The sequence below is a fragment of the Bombus pyrosoma genome, linkage group LG5 (assembly GCF_014825855.1).
Source record: "Bombus pyrosoma isolate SC7728 linkage group LG5, ASM1482585v1, whole genome shotgun sequence".
NCBI lineage: Eukaryota > Metazoa > Arthropoda > Insecta > Hymenoptera > Apidae > Bombus > Bombus pyrosoma.
In genome coordinates, this window is record NC_057774.1 from 3,317,113 (window position 1) to 3,335,758 (window position 18,646).

General features: G+C 38.9%; 1 protein-coding gene across 7 annotated transcripts in view; it reads right to left on the reverse strand.

The window, feature by feature from the left end:
* Positions 1-18,646, reverse strand: part of LOC122567626 — a 585,073-nt gene that overhangs the window by 343,067 nt on the left and 223,360 nt on the right. The window lies entirely within an intron of this gene.

Genomic DNA, 18,646 nt, shown 5'->3' on the forward strand with positions numbered 1-18,646 from the left:
TTTGTCCGTACATTTTGCCGCCGGTGTTTCCTTAATAACGTAACCTGACACATGCGCGATCCACCTATACATAGACACGCACATACAACCGAGCAGCTTTTAAGCACCACGTAATCACGCAGTAGTTTCGCTAACGTCCTTTCCAACATTCGAGCTTCAGAGGGACGCGTGGCTGGTTACATGAAAGCTCTTCGTGGACGAAACACGGGAAAGAAGGCGAGAGAAGGGAGATTAGAGGTGAAGATTCAATTTCGAACTGACGGTGTTTGCGCTTTGTGCGCCGGCCCGCTTGTTACGCCATAGTTTGGATAGGTTTTAACGGTGAAATCCGGAAGATGGATGGATGAGAAATATTTATAAGGTTTCGTGAGTTTTTGTACTTTCTAATTATAATACGATAATTGAAAAAGAAATACTTTTAATATCTGACAGATTGTTGTCTACTTAGGCTGGAATATAACATTTATTCCTGTTTCGAGGAATTGCGGAGGTAGCGGAAACATTTAGAGAATTTTTAACTTTTCAAACTACCTGGAATGTAATATTTATTTGTATTTTGAAGTATTTCGAACGCTGAAGGAATTTTTGTGTATTCGTATCATTCACAGTACAATATTTCTATTCAAATAATCTGAAACGTAACATTTAATGTATAGGAAGATTGTTGAAAAAGAAATATTTATAACGTTTCGAGGATTCTTAGCTACGCGTACCATCTGCAATAAAATATTTCGTGGGAAGATAAGTATCTGTAACGTTTAAAGAATTCGTTCAAATTTCCAGAAATATAATGACCGATGGTAAATCGTCGATATGAATGAAGAAAAAATATTTGCAATGTTTGAAGAATCTTGTCCATGCAAATTACCTGGCAAATGGTACTGGATAGTGAACCAGCGATATGGTTGAAAGAGAATCATTTCTGATGTTTGAACAATTTTTCTTCATGCAAATTACCTAGAAACGTAAAAGTGAATCGACGTGGTGGTTATAAGACAAGTATTTGCAACGTTTGAAGAATTTTAAAGTATATTGAGTTCAGAAGATTGAGATTATTTCTTGGAATGATGGGCAGAAACGTAGGTTTTAATTCAGAGAGACGAATAAAGCGTGTACCAAGTAAACGTAAAGGATATGCTCGTGCAGAAATGTGCCCTACAAACCGCTCGTAATCGTGTTTCTACTCCGTGCAGCTATCTACCTTTACGACAACTTTATTATACGCTTCCCGTGATTATGTACGATACGAATTATAAGATACAGGTAACGTTCCTTCAAACGAAGCGAGGGTTTCGTGTAACGCGCTATTATCAAACGTTGCAAGTCCGTACGAAGTAAATTACGCTGAGAACAAGTCTTCCACGTCTGCGGTTAAAACTATAGTCTATAGACCTCTGATAAATATCTGTTTTATATACGACAAACGCGAATACGTAAAACCAACGATTACAATGTACATAACATGCTGATTGTAGGGAAAATGTCAGTTGTCAACTAAACGTAAGAAATACAAATAAGAACTAGCGATACACAGTTATAGTAGATTATCTACCTCCGTTCACGTAACAAATTACCTTGCTTCCTTTAGCCAGTAACTCAATACCCCTGATAAACACATTTCAAACATAATGACTACATAAAGGCAGTATGATCGCAATATCGGACCAACTTCTTCGATCGATTTCTATCTCGAGGGAAGATAAACGAACGCAAAAATTACTCGACCCATTATTAAATTGTATTCCACTCTGCACGTTAATCGCAATTCGCGCGCACTGAACGAAAACATAAATCAGAAGCTCTTCGAAAGGAAGAAGATGCCTATACTCGCGCGTTTACGAAAAATGCACAAAAGCAAAACGCATTTTTCGGTCGTATAGTTAAATCATTATAAAAATTGTACTTATTTCGTGGATGTAGAAGGAACAAAAGATGTAAAATCGAAGCTTCCAACGAAGTTTGCTTGATTTATCCTCTGTTTTATAAATCTTATCTTTAGAAATCTCCTCGATTGTATTTCCCTATCGAATCCACCGAAAAATTGACAACGTAGGAAGCTAACGAAAGTGACAACAGTCCGGAACAACGATCATAGCTGTGTCGTATAGAGATCTAATTGTACGACAACGGACTTGTTGATGCGTACAGCGAAGATACACAGTGGCATGCCAGATTTATACACACACACGCGTCCTCAGAGAAACAGAGATACACATAGCACGCTCGGACGACTGGTCGGTGAACGAGCCGCGATTTATAATTCCTTTAAGCGGAGCAAGAGCGCCGCCGGGCGCAAATTGCCACGGGGAGAATACGCCGGCCTTGATTTGTCGCTCAACACACCACCAACTTCTTGGCAAATTGCGCGGTTATGCGGCTACACGTCTAGTTCATGCGTCATGTTTCTCGATGTCCTCGAAAGTCGTGTTTCCCGTATCGGGCGATGAAATATCGCTTCTAGTTTCATCAGTTTTCCAACGTAACCGTTTACGACCGATACGTGTTAAGAGACGAAAATATATTAATCGTGAAAGTCTTATCTTCCATCCTTTTATTTTCAAAGTTGACGTGCTATGTGATTTATTCATTATCGTGTACAACGAAAAAGAACTTTCTACTGTTGTGAAATTCTTAAAAGGAATCCTTTATTGGCTGTATGTGATAAGAAAAGAAAAGCGACATTTCAATATCCGAATGTTGGTAGTAAAGTTGTTAAAGTGCTATTGAGAAATTCGTTTTACTTTTAGTAAGGTGTTCGAAGATTCTGTGTACAAGAACCATAGGTGTTTTTCCTACACGTAAGTTATTTCCAAGATTATATGAGCGTGTAAATTATCTTTATCGAATTTCTCTATTAGATCACTCGATAATTTGTTTTTCTTTTCCTGACACGAATAATGAATGGAACAAAGGCCATTCTTACAACAAAGGCTGCGATCAAAACAATGAAATTCATCGTGATTGAAGTTTTATAAAAAGAGGAATAAGAAGTTCAGTGGAAGGACAATAAATAATCCTAGACAAAGAAAACACATTACTGATTAATTCTACACAGATATTTGCTTATCTTCGTCCAAAGTATCCAAAAAACCGTATTGCTTATATATTTTACTCTAATATACGTACATATAGTAATCAATTTTTACATAAACCATACACAATATTTTAGCCATACCATCTACAATACGGCATTCATTAAAAAAATGTGTTTCGAGTACTGACATTTTTACGATATTTATTTCAAACTGCCTGTACATCGTGCAAGACTATAAAACAGAATAAAAAAGAACAGAAGCAGAACCAGAATCGAAATTATAAATAGAGGCACGTTAGCTCGTCCACGGTATAATACATCCCCAATTAAAAGCCACGGCGCGTTGGACTTTTTGAAATTCCATTTCGTTTCTGACACTGTTGGCAGTAACGCGTGTCCAACGTCACTGGGCCTGCAGAAATTTCATTAGACGACAGACTGACGCAAATCGTAGCATTTTTACCGCTAATTGTCCGTCGACAACGAAAATATTCTACAGAGTCTGTGAATTCTTGCCGGGTGCACGCTAAAGCGATGTAATTAAATAACGAAATTTTCCGCGTTCCATCCGCTTTATTACGAAATTCCGTCAATAATCGCCCGTTGATCGAATCAACAATCTTCCTCTTTCGTAGTTTTAACCCTTTTCGTTCATACCACGACCGAGTAAAATTGATCGGATTAATTCGCACCATGCCAGATGACTATAAAAAAACCAGAGAAAATAAAGAGGAGAAATAAAGGAACGAGACGGAGGATGTACGAAGAAACGGTCGATTAAAACGCATCGTTCGATATTCATTTTTCCAAGAGAAAGGCTGCACGTCGACGACACGGCCGATTAATTAATTTAAGCACCTCCAGCGTGACGTTATTAACCTCAAATTAAAAATAGCCTCGGAATCAACAGCGACCGATCAAAGCCGTATGAATGGATTAAACGAACAAAAAAAAAAAAAAGAAAAACGAAAAAATAAAACAAAAGGGGATAGGGAGAGAAAATAGTAGAAAAGGGTCGAGAGAAAAAAGGGATGGTGACAAACAAGAGTGAAAAGAGGTCGATTAGAAAAAATGGGAGTGATATGTTACACGATGGCGTCGATCGCTCTTTGAAAATTCTATGGAAAATATTGTCGGGGCCACGCATCGAGCGTCGCTTCATGGAAAATACGTCTGACCGACGATCGTAAACGTCTATTGCCAGTGGAGGTACCGTGTACCGAGCGGCTACCATGACGATGGTTCGCGCGCGCGTCATTCGTCGAAACGACGAAACGGTTCTACACCTGCTCGGTCTATAATTCCAAGACGTTCGTTTACATTCCAACGACTCTACGAGAGCAATATTTTTACAAAGTCTAGAACATGCGCCTAGTGAGACCCGGCTGGCATGTAACGGACCTCGCGTGTGTATAAAGCTAAGAATAAAACGACAAGTCTTCGTTAATTGAACGAGAAGAAGGATGCAGTAACTTCACGTGAACGGCGTCCATTAGCCAGGGAATATAGAAATAATAATAGAGGATATTGTAAGCAATATCTGTAGCACTTTAACGAAACGAACGCAACGCGATGATTATAAATGGCGCGACTTCCTACCACTTTACGACGAATGCTCCTCCTATTTTCCTTTATTCTCCCTTTCAATTTCGATTTCAAACTAATGATAGAGGAGAATCGATATCATCGAGGTCGCGAAAATTACAACGGACGAGTCTAGCGTGCTATTCTAATCTATAATTTTCTCTATCACGCTACTTTCCCTTTCGTGAAAGCGATTCCAAAGTCTCCGACCGTTTAACCGCGTTTAGAGATCACAATCTTGTCCATGACACGCTCGATAACGACTCGTCCTTCCTCTTTCATCGATACAATATGCAAATCGTATTTATGAAAATGAATAAATTAAAATAAACAAAGCAAAGGATCGTAAAATAGTCGTGAAAGAAGAAACCGATAAAGAGGAAAGGAAAAAAGATAAAATAAAATCAGAGATCTGAGAGCGAGCTGTATCGATCGCGGCGAGTCGCTCAACGTCGGCACATAAATTCTGGAAACGAAGCGGTCGGGCTTCCTCGAGGAGCTCGCGAAACTTGAACGAGGTCAAGAAGAAGTAGTAACGTTGTCGGTTCCCGCCACGTATCCTCGTGATAACTGCGCGATAGAATGTTCTCTTAAATTTCCCAGGTGGATCCCGGCCGTACTTGCTTTCGCGACGTCTTTATACGGTTTCCAACGAATACCTATGCGTCTTGTGTCGGCCCATTCAACCATTCGCGAGAAGCCACGTCCTTCGAGAATAAGCGAATATCGAGGATGTCGCGGGAAAGTGGCTGCTTCCACGGACAGGACTGTCATTTTTCATGTATATAACTCGTGCCTGGATTTTCGAGACGGCAGAAGTTTCGCGAAGGAGCAACAGAGGCGCGACGGAACCTGCGATTCCAAGTGATACTGGCGTCACAATGAAATTCTGGATATCTTTCTTTTTACCTTTTACTCGTCTTCCCGTGATCACTCTGACGTTTAATTTTGCTCTGGATGAAAAAGCACGAGCAAACTTCGGCGCGTTGAAAATTGTTCGGAATTAAAGCATAGTAGCTCGCGAAAGTAATATATTTACTACAGAAAATATTTATGTATATATTATGCGTATACAAAACATTTTGACATTTAATTCGTATTATAATGAGATATGACTATCACGATTATGACTATCACATTGGTAAAATTTCGAATCAAGTGAAATTGTATATAATATTGTAACATGAATAGTCGTGTTGAACGTGTAATTTGGTTTCAAATTTTACCAATATAATCGACACGTTACGATATAACACTGAACGAAGAGGTTTTTCAGAAAAAAGTAAATGGGAAATGAAAAATGACATTTCGTACGATCCTTCGTTTTCGAGAATATCGTGTATGAAAATATGCGGACCGGATACCACTTCCGCCGTGTTTATATTTGAGTAGCTCTTCAAGCTCTTCAAATACGTCGGATTTTTTTTTTTTTTTTTTTTACTATAAGAGGTCACGGAAATTTCCGACCGATATGGGGCATTTTTTTATTACAAGCTATTGCTCCTATAAATCGCGCACGAATTTCACGTATTTATAGCGATGTTTATTACACCAAATTTTGATTGAACGTGACCGTACTCCGTGCATTTTCCAACTCGATTTCCTGTACGAAACTTTTACACGAAAAAAAAGATATAGAAAAAGAAAACATACATTCCGAATTCCAATTTATTGCAACAAACGCAGCTTGATATACGCTTCTCCGTACTGAGACACGAGATATCTGCCTGATATTACTCTTGTTCCGACAACAGTGCGAAATAAATTATCCATATATTTTACGTTCGAAATCAATCACCGTAAAACCATGGATCCGATACAAAACGGTGTATCGCGATTAATTCCAAAACAAGCTCGCCAGTAAACTCCGAAAGAGGAACGGGACAACAGCTCGTGGATAACACGAATTACGGGATCTAGTAGCAAACGCGTGTCATTTGTCGCTCGCGCGCTCGCTCTTTATTAGTTTTGACTCTCGGTTTGCAGGGATGTGCCGGATCGCAGTTTGCGGCCGGTTAACGGTGACAAAAAGCGCGAGCTGACACTAGGAAAGAAAACGAAAAAGAAGAGGCTACCAACGTACACGATCGTACGTATGAACAGAACGTACGTACGTCGGAACGGGAGCAAGAAGAAGGGGAAAAATAACGAAGCGTGTCGAGTACGCGGGAAGCGAAGAAGAGAAGCTCACACATAAACGCGCGCGAGCACCAGCGCCACGGGGACGAGTGGTGACTCCCGGTGGTATTTATATAGATGCTGGAGTGTCGCCAAAATGCTAGAACCGACCCTATCTATCGTCAAAAACACGGCACACCTCTCTTCTTCCACTTGGTTCTATCTGCCTCTTTCCATCGTTCTCGCGTCTCTTATCTGGTGTGCTCCTCCTCTGACTTCTCTCGGTTTCTTGGCCGAGGAAGCGACAGCCAAGAGTGCTCCACACCATCCACACACCCGTGCGATGGTCAGAGGGGATCTATCTAGACGGTAGTTTTCGCGGGATGCTCGTTCGAAACACTCCAGCAGCTTTATTTGTCAACCACTTTGTGGCAGAGCCGAGCGAACCATCCGTCCGGTGAAATTAAAGGCCCCACACCGATGACGAAGGTCACTATGCATCGTAATATCATCTTAATGTTGCTGCTGACACCCGCTACTAACGGCGTCACTCTCTTGTGATACACTGTGCTAGCTTTCTACCATGGAGGTAAAGTCACGATTTATCGGATTTTACGAACGAAGAAACGATTCAGCGGTTCTAGATGAACCGTATCGTTTAATGGTGAACTGTATCGACGTATTCTTTCATCTACGGATTTCAAACATCGTAAACATGTGTATCGTGTATACGATTGTGCTCTCAGTGAAAAGTGAAAAAGAACGATGATATATACTAGAGGAGTTGCTTTCTTTTCAGTTTACCTTGAAAATTCCTATTATTTATGCCACCTCTTTGGAATAAGTGAACTCATAGGCGCAAGTTATTTCGCTTCTGAGAATTGAACAGTAATCGTGTGATGGAATCATGAAATGTATACGAAGTGGAACTGACCAAGTCTTATAAACAACTGAAACAATTTAAACTTTCATACGGAGCCACGTCGGATTATAAATACGATACAAACATTAGATCTCACTAATCAGTCGTATTACCCGTTACATATTATCGAGCTATATAATAATACGTATCTGTTTCCATCGTATCATGAAACCTGTCGCTCGAAATCAAAGCAAACATCGAAGTTTATCGAAGTTTAGCGACAGAGGCATTAAGTAATTATAATCAAACGCAGCAACGTTTCCGATTGCACGTACCGTGTACACGGACGCTCACAGTTTCGCAAGTTCTCGGCACGTATGAAAAGAGAGAAAGAAAGAGAGGTTGAAAGAAAAATCTTTTGAGGGTTATTTTTAAAGATGCATCGCCGAACAGGAACATCGGCCAATCCATTCGAGTATTCAGGCAGTTAAGGATCCGCACGATGTACCAGATATGCCGATGACTGCCAAGATTTCATAGCAATGACGATTCCGAAGACGATTCTGTCCAGAGCTGGTTATAAAGAGGATTTTAAGAGGCGAATGATCGACATGGTCAACACCCTCCGATTTCATCGACCCTGTAGTATCTTCTTCATAATCCACGTTCTGTTTTCTCTAGATAGAATCTACCAGCTTTGATTTCTCGACTAGAGGTCAAGCCTCGATCGTGTTAGATCGCGATGCTTTGGAGAAACGATTGGCAATCCACGATATCGATAGAAAATACATAGATCTCGTTTTCTCGTTCTCTGCACATAGATAATAATGCTGGTCGGTAAATGTTCGTTTAAGGTGGATCTTCTTTGAAGAAATCTTTTTTGAAGAAACAGCAACGAAGGTTTCACCGTGGCTTCGAAAGACAGATAAACGTAACAAAGCTTAAAAAAAGGTAACATCTCGAAAACTGAAAGTAGAACAGGAACCTCGTGATCATAGTCCTTTTTAGAGAAGACGAACGGTACGAAGTTACACCATGACACGAGAGTACGCGACAATGGCATCTTTTTAGAAATTTCCATCGCGGCAGTTCCGCTCGGCGAACTTCAGTTAATTTCGTACGCTGCTCGCGGTCCTGGCTCATATTCGGAAACATTCGCGCAAAATTTTCACCGTGGCGTCCCCGATGCGATGCTAAACGCGCACGAAGAAGCACGAATGGCTTTTGATACGCCATCTGAACTCGCAAAATGTTCGTTCGTGCGTGTTTCTGCGCGACGAAATGTCTTCGCCGCTTTAAGTGTTTGCAAATGTTCGCGAACACCCAGGCCGCACCGTGAATACTGAGAGTTTCCAGTTCGATTAAAAATTCGCCACGTTCTCATCTTCGTTCTTAGTTTTGTAGCTTAACAAAATTACTAATTATACTCAATTTTATTAATTTCTCTAATGACAAACTCGACGATTGTTCGTTGATAAATATCTGTTGGTTATATTATAAATTTTGCATTAATAGATAAGAGAAGTGGCATTATATATGGTGTATTTAAATGTTATAATTTAATCCTGAATTAAGAAGGGCTATGTAAAATGCTTGTAAAATATTTTGCCAGATACACAGTAACTGAATTTCTTCTTTATATTTTATACGTGATATTCTTTTCTATTGTCTTGGAAATTTACTTTTTCTCAGTAATCCATTTAATATGGGTAAACGTATATTTCATTCTAAAAGGTACAAATAAGCATGCAACACGAAACTTATTTCGCCGTTAAACCAACATGAACAGTATTTTTACAACACAGAATTAAAACAAAGTAAGTTGCCTCTAACAAAACCCTAGGAAAAAAGTTAAAAAATATAGCTACACGATTCATCTACTCTTCAAACCTTATCAACCACATTTTTATTACCATATTAAGAATCGCTATAATACAATGTCATTTTTCCTTCATTTAGCAACGACCTGCTTTTTTCTCTTTTCTTTTCTTTTTGTAATTGCAAACTTTCTTATTCGTCCAACACAATATCTTCACAAAGAGAAAATACTGTTCGAGCGACTCTCTCCATGTTCGTTTCGTAGCAAGAATTCTTCATTAACACAGCGAATTTCTACGATATTATATTTCGGTCTGAAGGGGAAAAACGATACGACATTCTACGCGAATTTCTAGCTTAAGTAGCCGGCTAGTACAACCGGTAAGGACGTCGTGAAAAGTTCCAAGTAGTTGGTGCTACGGCTAGCAATTAAGAGGATCATTAAAGCGAAGATATCGCGCACGCTTTGAAACGATCGTCAACCAGCGATGTGATAACCGTAAAAGAATACGAGTGGGAGCATTAGAGGGAGAAGAAAGCTCGCCATTTTGCACGCACGATCGAGCAATGACGAGATCGAGAGGAAAACGTAGAAGAGTGCTAGATCGATGTTATTATTGTTCACATGGACGTGAACTTTCAAACGACTGGCTCGTTTCTCTCGTACGCCTCTATTTCCGCGTGAAATTATTACCTCGGTACCGAGCATGCTCAGCTTCTTCCACGATTCAACGACTAAACGTTCGAGTTCAATGTCTTCCGCAATGTATAATATCGAAGATTTTTCTCTTATGTGGTCGATGTTAAAGTGTTTGATATCGCTAATTACGCTTTTTTAAGTACTCGAACACCTGGTCACAATACTTCACCGGCTAATAATATTACTAAATCGATTAATTAAAGGTATAAACATATATGATTGCCTGAAATAAAAGTTTCGAAAAGTATTTGTACAAATATAATATCTGTATGTATAAGTAATATTTTGTATAATTTAGAAGTATACAAGTGTACATGTACAAAGGTTGAACAAAATAGTGAAAACGCTTCTTACATGCCATATATGTTATATATATAATATACAAAACATGTTTCCATTATTTCATATATGCTATATACATATATAACATATAGTAGGTGTTTCCACTATTTCGTCCAACTCGTCTATATCAAATAGTTATTTCTTTTTACACGATCAACGTTAAATTTATCGAAACCACTATCTGCGCCAGTATATACGCGTTATAGTTCCAAAGACACTGAACGAGCGTAATTATCGTCCGTCTATCCGTACGCGTCTCCCGTTCGTTGCACGCGAGCTAATGGTTCAATAATTGTTTTACGACACTATTACATTTCTCGACGGCGTATTAACGGAGAGAAATAAGCAATGGAACCTGGGTGCGAGTACCCGATGGTTAGAAAGTTTTAAGACGTACACCGGTGCGGGATGTAGCAGCGTTGTAGAAGATACGATTAAAAGATTCATAAAGACAGTCTCTACAGGGTTGCACAGGTAGGTTGAATGGAGTAAGAAATAACAGCTGACTGAATTTTACAGAGTGAGGAAATGCTTGAAATTTGATTTGAGAGCATTATGGCTGTTGACGAACGTCTACGTTATAATCTGTGAACGAGTGTGATTGCGTTATATGAACATTTAAAAACGGGAAATGGATGATAAAGTGTTCGTAAATCCCTGACTTGTCTTTAATGTAATATTTCATTTTCACACATTTACGAAGTTTATTTGTACAAAAACATGTTCGAATAATACGCGTTGCAAAATCATTGGAGGTACCGTTATTTTGTAATAACGTAAAGAAATGAAATTATAGAAAGAAGTATATGAAGACTGATATTAATTTAGAGGTAAAATAATCTTCTCTGCTTCGAATGGTAGAAATTATACTAAATGTAATACAACCACTTTGAACATAATTCCATCGTTCTTTTTAATCAGAACAGAATAAAATCCCTTTATATCAAATATAAAGTCACTCTTTCGTCCGAAGAAAGAAAATTAATATTTTACTCCATTTCACGTATCTCCATTTTTCGTTCACGTTCTAAAAACGCGGAGGAAAAAATTCTCATTTCGTTCACCATCGTATCTCCTTGTTTGGCGCAACGATATTTCGCGGGAAAAACAATCGAGACGATGACGAACGCACCAGAATTAGCCGCTTCTCACTGACATATCCTGCGGTAATTTGCAATGCAGTTGTCTAATGTCGCGCACACTGGCCGTTACGCATTGTTTCGCATCTGCGATTTCGTGACAGGGGACATTCGTTGGCAGACCGCGAAGACCTCGAGACGGTGTTAGTGGTAGCGTACGCTAAGTTGATTAGGCTAGCAAGCTGGCGCTTTGCACGATTTTACGTTTTGCACGTACCGGCGCTCGTGAACGCACCGTTTCGTGTTCTCGCTGACACGCCACGTTTTCACGAATGATTTACGATAAAACCACCGGCACCATGACCGGCCAAGATCCCAAAAAATCGAACGACCTACCACTTCCTCTTTCCAGTTTCTCCTAACTACGGAAATAGAAATTTGCGGAAATTATATATATGCACACGAAGATCGTAGAAACAAATATAGTAAGTACATCATTGTTAATTTCTTTATTTCAATCTCGCTTTACGACTAAAAAGGAATGTTTTAATAAAAAGAAAGATAAAAATAAAAAACTGTTAGCCAATGCTATAATCGGTAAGATACATTTTTTAACATTTTCACTATTTCAGAGCTTTTCTGTACACTAATATGATGACAGACAATATTTTTTAGACTATGCAGACGATGGAAGAATACATGTTTGACGCCAAGGTCAAATAATTGGATAATTTTGATAACATAACTGATTTATAAAACCATTATTCTGTAAAAAAATAGAAAATACAGTTTAAGTGATTACTCTAATCGGTAAATATTTTAAGTAACCATGATAATTATCATTTGGTTAATCTCCTTAGTATTTTAATCCTTATGAACTGGTAATTACTATATAATCTGATAATTATGAATGTGTAATAATAATTAATATTTAGTATTCAATTAACAGTGGTATTAGATATTATTTTTACTAGCTCGATTTTGCCGAGACACGAAGTGATCACGAAGAAGTACATATGAATCATTCTTCGAATTTGATATTTAAGAAACATCCAAGTACATCTAAATATATTAACATTCTACTAGATATTTATTTAAGTACACGTCTATAAGAAACCAGCGTCCAAGGTGCGAAAGATAGAAGAAACTTAACAAATTGTTCTGCTGAGAAACATGAACATGTTCGACTACTTCTTGTACTTTAATTAATCTTACTTTACTTAGCTATTCCACCTAATTCTACTTCATGAAAAACATACAAAATTACTGAACCTTAGATCCAAGATACCACATGACATTTTACAAATACATATTCTTAGATATATTTGAAAAGGGCCTTGAAAACAGAAAAAATCGTTAATATAAATTTCAAATAGAAGTTCTTCTACACAGAGGTCGTGTTTTGTTCACAGAGTTAAGATGATTAGGATGCGAAGTTGATAGTAGGAGAAACTAGGGCGACCATTTAGACGCGTTAATTAAAGAACCTGAGTTTTCCGGAGCAATACCGATATCAATCAGCCTGATTATCGCGTATGCATCAAATGGTACAGAAATATCCATCCAGAAGGCGAGAAATGAGAACAGCTGTCGATGCTTGGCCCGGATGCGTTCACTATGACGTTGAACGCACGTGACAGCCGTATGTCACGCACATAGCCGTGTTCTTTTTCGATTTCAAATCCGCACACATACAAACTGGATCCACAGATTTTGCCCCGAGTCAAAAAAATAATGAAATGGTCGCGTCCAAATCTATTGGACCGCAGCCAAAGAAACAGATACCGTAGCGCGATATGACAGGGGAAAAATTGAAGCCAGAACCCGAAAATCCCATGGACGATAACAAAGGTATGCACTAGGCGTTTTTTTTTCGATAGCACTGTGTTCAATAACAAATAAATAAGCTTGATATCCGTACAAATGTGATTAATACCGTGTGACGACGCTGTTAGGTGATTAAATTCAGTCCCCAATCCTTTATCTATCGTAGTTTGTGACACATTTGTATGTATAGTTTGTATTTGTCAGTCTTCGATATAGATATTTGAAACTAGAAAAGCTACAAGTACGATATGTCTTATGATTAAACGGATGATACGAATACAACTATAATCATAATCTGCGTCACGATTGTCACGGATATTACAAAACAACAGCCTAACATTTTACACAATAATCACATTGCGATATTGTTTATATCAAAGCTCTGCAACAATATTTCTCCTCCTGTCTTGAATTATTCTACAAAAACTATTATTACCACTCTCACGACGCATAAAGGAGTGCTTTATTTATACCGAGTGCAAAGCAGTAATTATAACTGCTTCAAAAATGCAACAACGATGACCTAACATGGCTTGTCTGAAACTTTTTAATTTCCATTCCTTCTTTCTTCCGGTGTGCTGTTTGCACTGAAACATCCCTACGAACCGGCCGATGTTTCGCGTTTCCTGTCTGCGGCTGACTTCAAAGGAATCGTTCGCGGCGCTTTTAAATCCGATATTAAACGGTTTAATAAATGAAGCAATTTTCGATAAAGAGCACGGGCAAACGGCTCTCTTACTTCAGCTTCACGTGCACACGATAACCGCCCGAAGCGCGAGAATTATTTTTTAGAATACCGGAAGAGGATCGCGAAAGGGTGGGCGGCTCGCCCTGTCGAACCCGTGGGGTTAATTCGCGATTCGCAACGATCGTTGAATACTTGAACGCTGGACAGAGAATGGAAAAGAACGAAAGAGAACGAGAGTGGATCTCCCGTCCATTCGGCTCTTTTATTCCGTTTTCTCTGCTTTTTATTCAAGCAACATCGGATTTCTCGCCTGTGGCGAGACCGTAACAAGTTCTGTCAATTTCCACTCGTGGCTGAATATTGAAATGAGTCAAAGCGATGTGGAAATGTTTATCGCAGGCAGAGGGACCAAGGTCGAGAGGAAAAAAGAGGGGAGAAAAAGCAGGGAGGAAGCAAGCGAACGGAAAAGCCTCGCTAATCTAAAGCTCTAACCCATGCAGTCGGAAATGAATCGCGAGTAAGATTCTCGATATAATGGAAAGGAAAAATAACGCCGGGATAAGCTGTATCCGTTCGTTTGCATCCCTTTGCATCGTTCTGTATTTTTCTATCGGCAAATGCGTCCGGCTTTGAAATTATTTCCGCTCGTTTCTTGCGCAGCTCACGGGCGCGATCAGAAAGAAAAGCGTACGGTTCTATCGTGAATGATGCACGATCGACGTGAAATGGTTCTAGAGCGTAGTTTTGGTTTCGTTGAAAAAGGAAAAATGCCGCTAAAACGTGCAGATATTGGTTGATAGTTGGAAATATACATGTACGAAAGTGGAATGGAGATTTTGTTCGGTTCTTCCAGATTGGTTTACTCTTGTGTTGGTTCGAGTAAGTGTGGGGGCGGACATAGTGTGTAGTGCTGCAATTAGTAGATTAGGAGAGCGATGGATAGACAAGTAGAATAGGACGATAATTGCTGTGAAACTAACTTTCAATCTGCTAATTGTATCTCATGTACTTTTTGACCATGTATGTTATTATAAAAAATAAGATAATAATATTGGTTGTTAATAATCCTAGGTATTCTATAATTATATTGAAAGGAATTATTGTTTATTTAAATCTATCAAATACACGTTTCTCTTCTTTTCCAAAGAAAGAAAAATGTTATGTGCATGTAAGTTTGTAATTAATTGGCAATTTAGTACAAATTTACACACGAAGTATAAATTGCAATGTTAAAGATAACATACCATAAAATATGAAACGAACGAGGGAAAGTACAATACATTTCCGACAAAAAAACCGTTTTTATATGCGATGCTTCATTACCTTAAGACATATGTACGTACATATATGCTACCAATCCTTGAAATGTATTATATATAACGTATTCAGACGTATATGGAGATAAGAAAATAGAATGAGTTGTAAACTGTATCTCATGAATAGGAAACGATCGTTTTAACGAAGAGACGTTGATCCATTCCACGGAGAGATAGTCACAAGGCAAATAATTGCACGATTTATTGGAGATGAATAAAAGACAAGATACGTCGTTGTGAAACGAAAATAAATATCTACATTCGACGGGGCGATATTTTTATACGAAAAACTGATCGAGCTTCGAATAAAAAAATTAACAAATGCGGGAAAAAGTGATGATACTAAAAGATAAACACATACTTTGCCAAACACGATGAATCATACTTCATTCATTCGGATTATTTGCTTTCTACGAAGAATTTAAAACTCATTCCGCAGCACTGTTTTTTAAATTTTGAGAAATTCACAGCCACGGAACTTATCATGTCGATCGCAATAATTTCAAGTTAAAGAATTAGAATCAAAATTGTGTATTACGCTAGATGCTCTCGCAACATTCTTGCCAGTGACAAATATAAACTGAACATATATGGGTATACATTGTAGTATATACCAATTTATCTTAAGTGACTCGATCTACTATGAATGTATTTAAGCTAAGCATGAATTTAATTATTATTGTTGCCATACAGACTATATTCATATCGTTCATCACAAGAAAATCTGTGTACTATATGTATAATACACTATAACAATGACTGCTTCAAAGATTTAATCCGATCCTCCTGACCTTTTCAAAACATGTAACGTGCACTCGGACAATATTGAATCAGTAACATCACCTTCGAAAGCACATCCTACACGATATCTATCAAAGTGGTAAAGATTACAAATGAATTTAAATAATATTAATTTTACTTGGAAATTCAAGACAATTTAAATTTGTTAACATTATGCTAGCGGAGAAAAAGCGCATAACAGCGCAGTAGATTCACCCGACATGGTCAGACTATGCATATCGCACTACCGTTTACATGTACATTCTTCCTCTCTCTTTTAAATCGACAAAAATCCTCGATAACAAATAAATAGCTTAATAAAAATCAAAGGGAGCAGTTCGGTTAAACAATTCCACTTTCCGGTAATTTGACTAAAGCAACGAAAATCACCTGAATAGACAACCAATGTTCGTAAAAATAAATTTTTACACTTTTGAATATAAAATAGCTTCTAGCTATAGCTTTCTTTCTCTTTCAAAAAACACACTTCGAATATCGAATCTTCCTACTGCAAATCTTTCAATTCTCAGACAGTACTACTATTCCCAAAAACCCTTCCATTACAATTTCCTAGTAATCAAAGTTGAATCTCCATTTTCTCCTCATCAAGCAATCACAGATCACTTCAGCAAACATCCTATAGCAACGAAGCGTGCATCTGAAATTCTAATCCGTTCTGCACCTTCTCGATTCCGCAAAGCGATCTAAACTTTCGCGGACCTCCTCGCGATAGCGGAAATTCCCCGTAAATATTCGGCGACGTTTCGATTCGTTTCGAAACGGTAACCGCGCATGAACGTTCGAGTGGCCGCAGCTAATGCCCGTCAATCAGAAACGGCACGTAGTAGCCGCGATAAATAAAAGTGTTCCCCCGCTGGTGTGTATATTTACCGGTGACTATTTTAAAGCGCCACGCGCGCAAATACACGCCACCGACGAGGAAGTCGCTGATGCACTCACTGAATGAAGAATGTAACTAATACCGGGACCGTGATTGCGACACGGTCCAACGATATTCCGTAATAATTCTCTGGTCGGTGATCTCTACTCGGTTAAAGTTTTAACTTTGATTTACACGGACACGACAGATTTCATGTCCCTTCCGTGTATATAAATTATCAATTTAGAAGCAACAACGTAAAATGATCATATTAGTGGTGACTGTTGACGGCGAATCATTTATAAATGATTGTAAAGTTTCGAAGTATAAGTGAGCCACAGATAGTGAAAAATGTTGATAGCACTTTTACTTAAGTAATATCTTTGTAATTTAACTATATTCTGGCATTTTTAAACTACTCGAATCGTTGGGAAAAATCACACGTACAAATTTATTCATCGTCGTTATGATCAAGGGTTTCTGGGGATTCTTGTAAAAATAAAAATCTTTGATATTACGGAAATAAATTAACGTAAAGCAAAGAGAAAGATAGGTACCGAGGCAGAAAGAACTCGATTCTTTTATTTTCTCCGCAAGCAATACAACTAATGTCAATTTCCACTCTTCTCTTCATTCGTAAACAACTATTTATACCCATTACTCTCCTCTACTCTGACAACTATCCCTATTATTCGCATCAATATTCATCGATATATATCAATGAATCCATAGCTATTAGTACTATAGAATCAACAAAGATCCGTTTTCATATATTCATAAAACGATCGTATTTCTTCGAATCGAACTCATTGGACCAATTTCTCACTTCATAGATTAAAGAGGTAATCGTCGCCGAGAGTATTCTCGAAAACGAGTGCGAGAAGACGACAGGTCGTGGCGTCGGGACGCGCGGTCGTCGCCGAATCTCGGTGGCGAACCTTTAATTAAAATCTTTCGATCCGAGGGGACAAATCTCGCCGTCTGAAATGAGGCGAAACGACGCGAGAATGGTCGTAGTGAAACGCGCGCGAGTAATGTCTCATTACGTACAGACTGACCTAATTACGAAAGGAAACGTCTGGCGCACTCGAGTAGTCGCATCTCGTCTGCAGTTGGTGCGTTGCCTGCCTTTCTGTGTAAAATTGGAAATCGTTCTCTATTTATAGCGCTTTTCCGATAGGGTCACCGAAGCCGGACAAATATGGAACAATGTAGGGAGCAACAGGGAGCGTAAAACACTCCGTTGCACGTTCCCTCTTTGTTTCCATCTTCCCTCCTCCTTGCTCCCCTCTCGCCGTTCCCGCAGCGTGTTATTATTTTTACGTGCCGCCGTACCGGCAACCTTGACTCCGGTATCGATCTGAAAAAGCACAAGTCACCGAACGCCTCGCGAAACTACGAAATTTCCAACGTGCACAGTTAACGCCGGAAACAGCGTAAACAGTAAATCCGCCGGACGTCAGAGACGAACAGCCGCCACTACTCACGGAGTCTCTTTATTCGTCCGTGAGTTCTACGCTTTCACGGAGCAGCTACTGGTCCTGCTGGAAAGCGAGTTTCGTTGTTACGCGCCGTCGAACCGCGGAACGAGCGTTCAATTAATCACTTCCCGCTTATT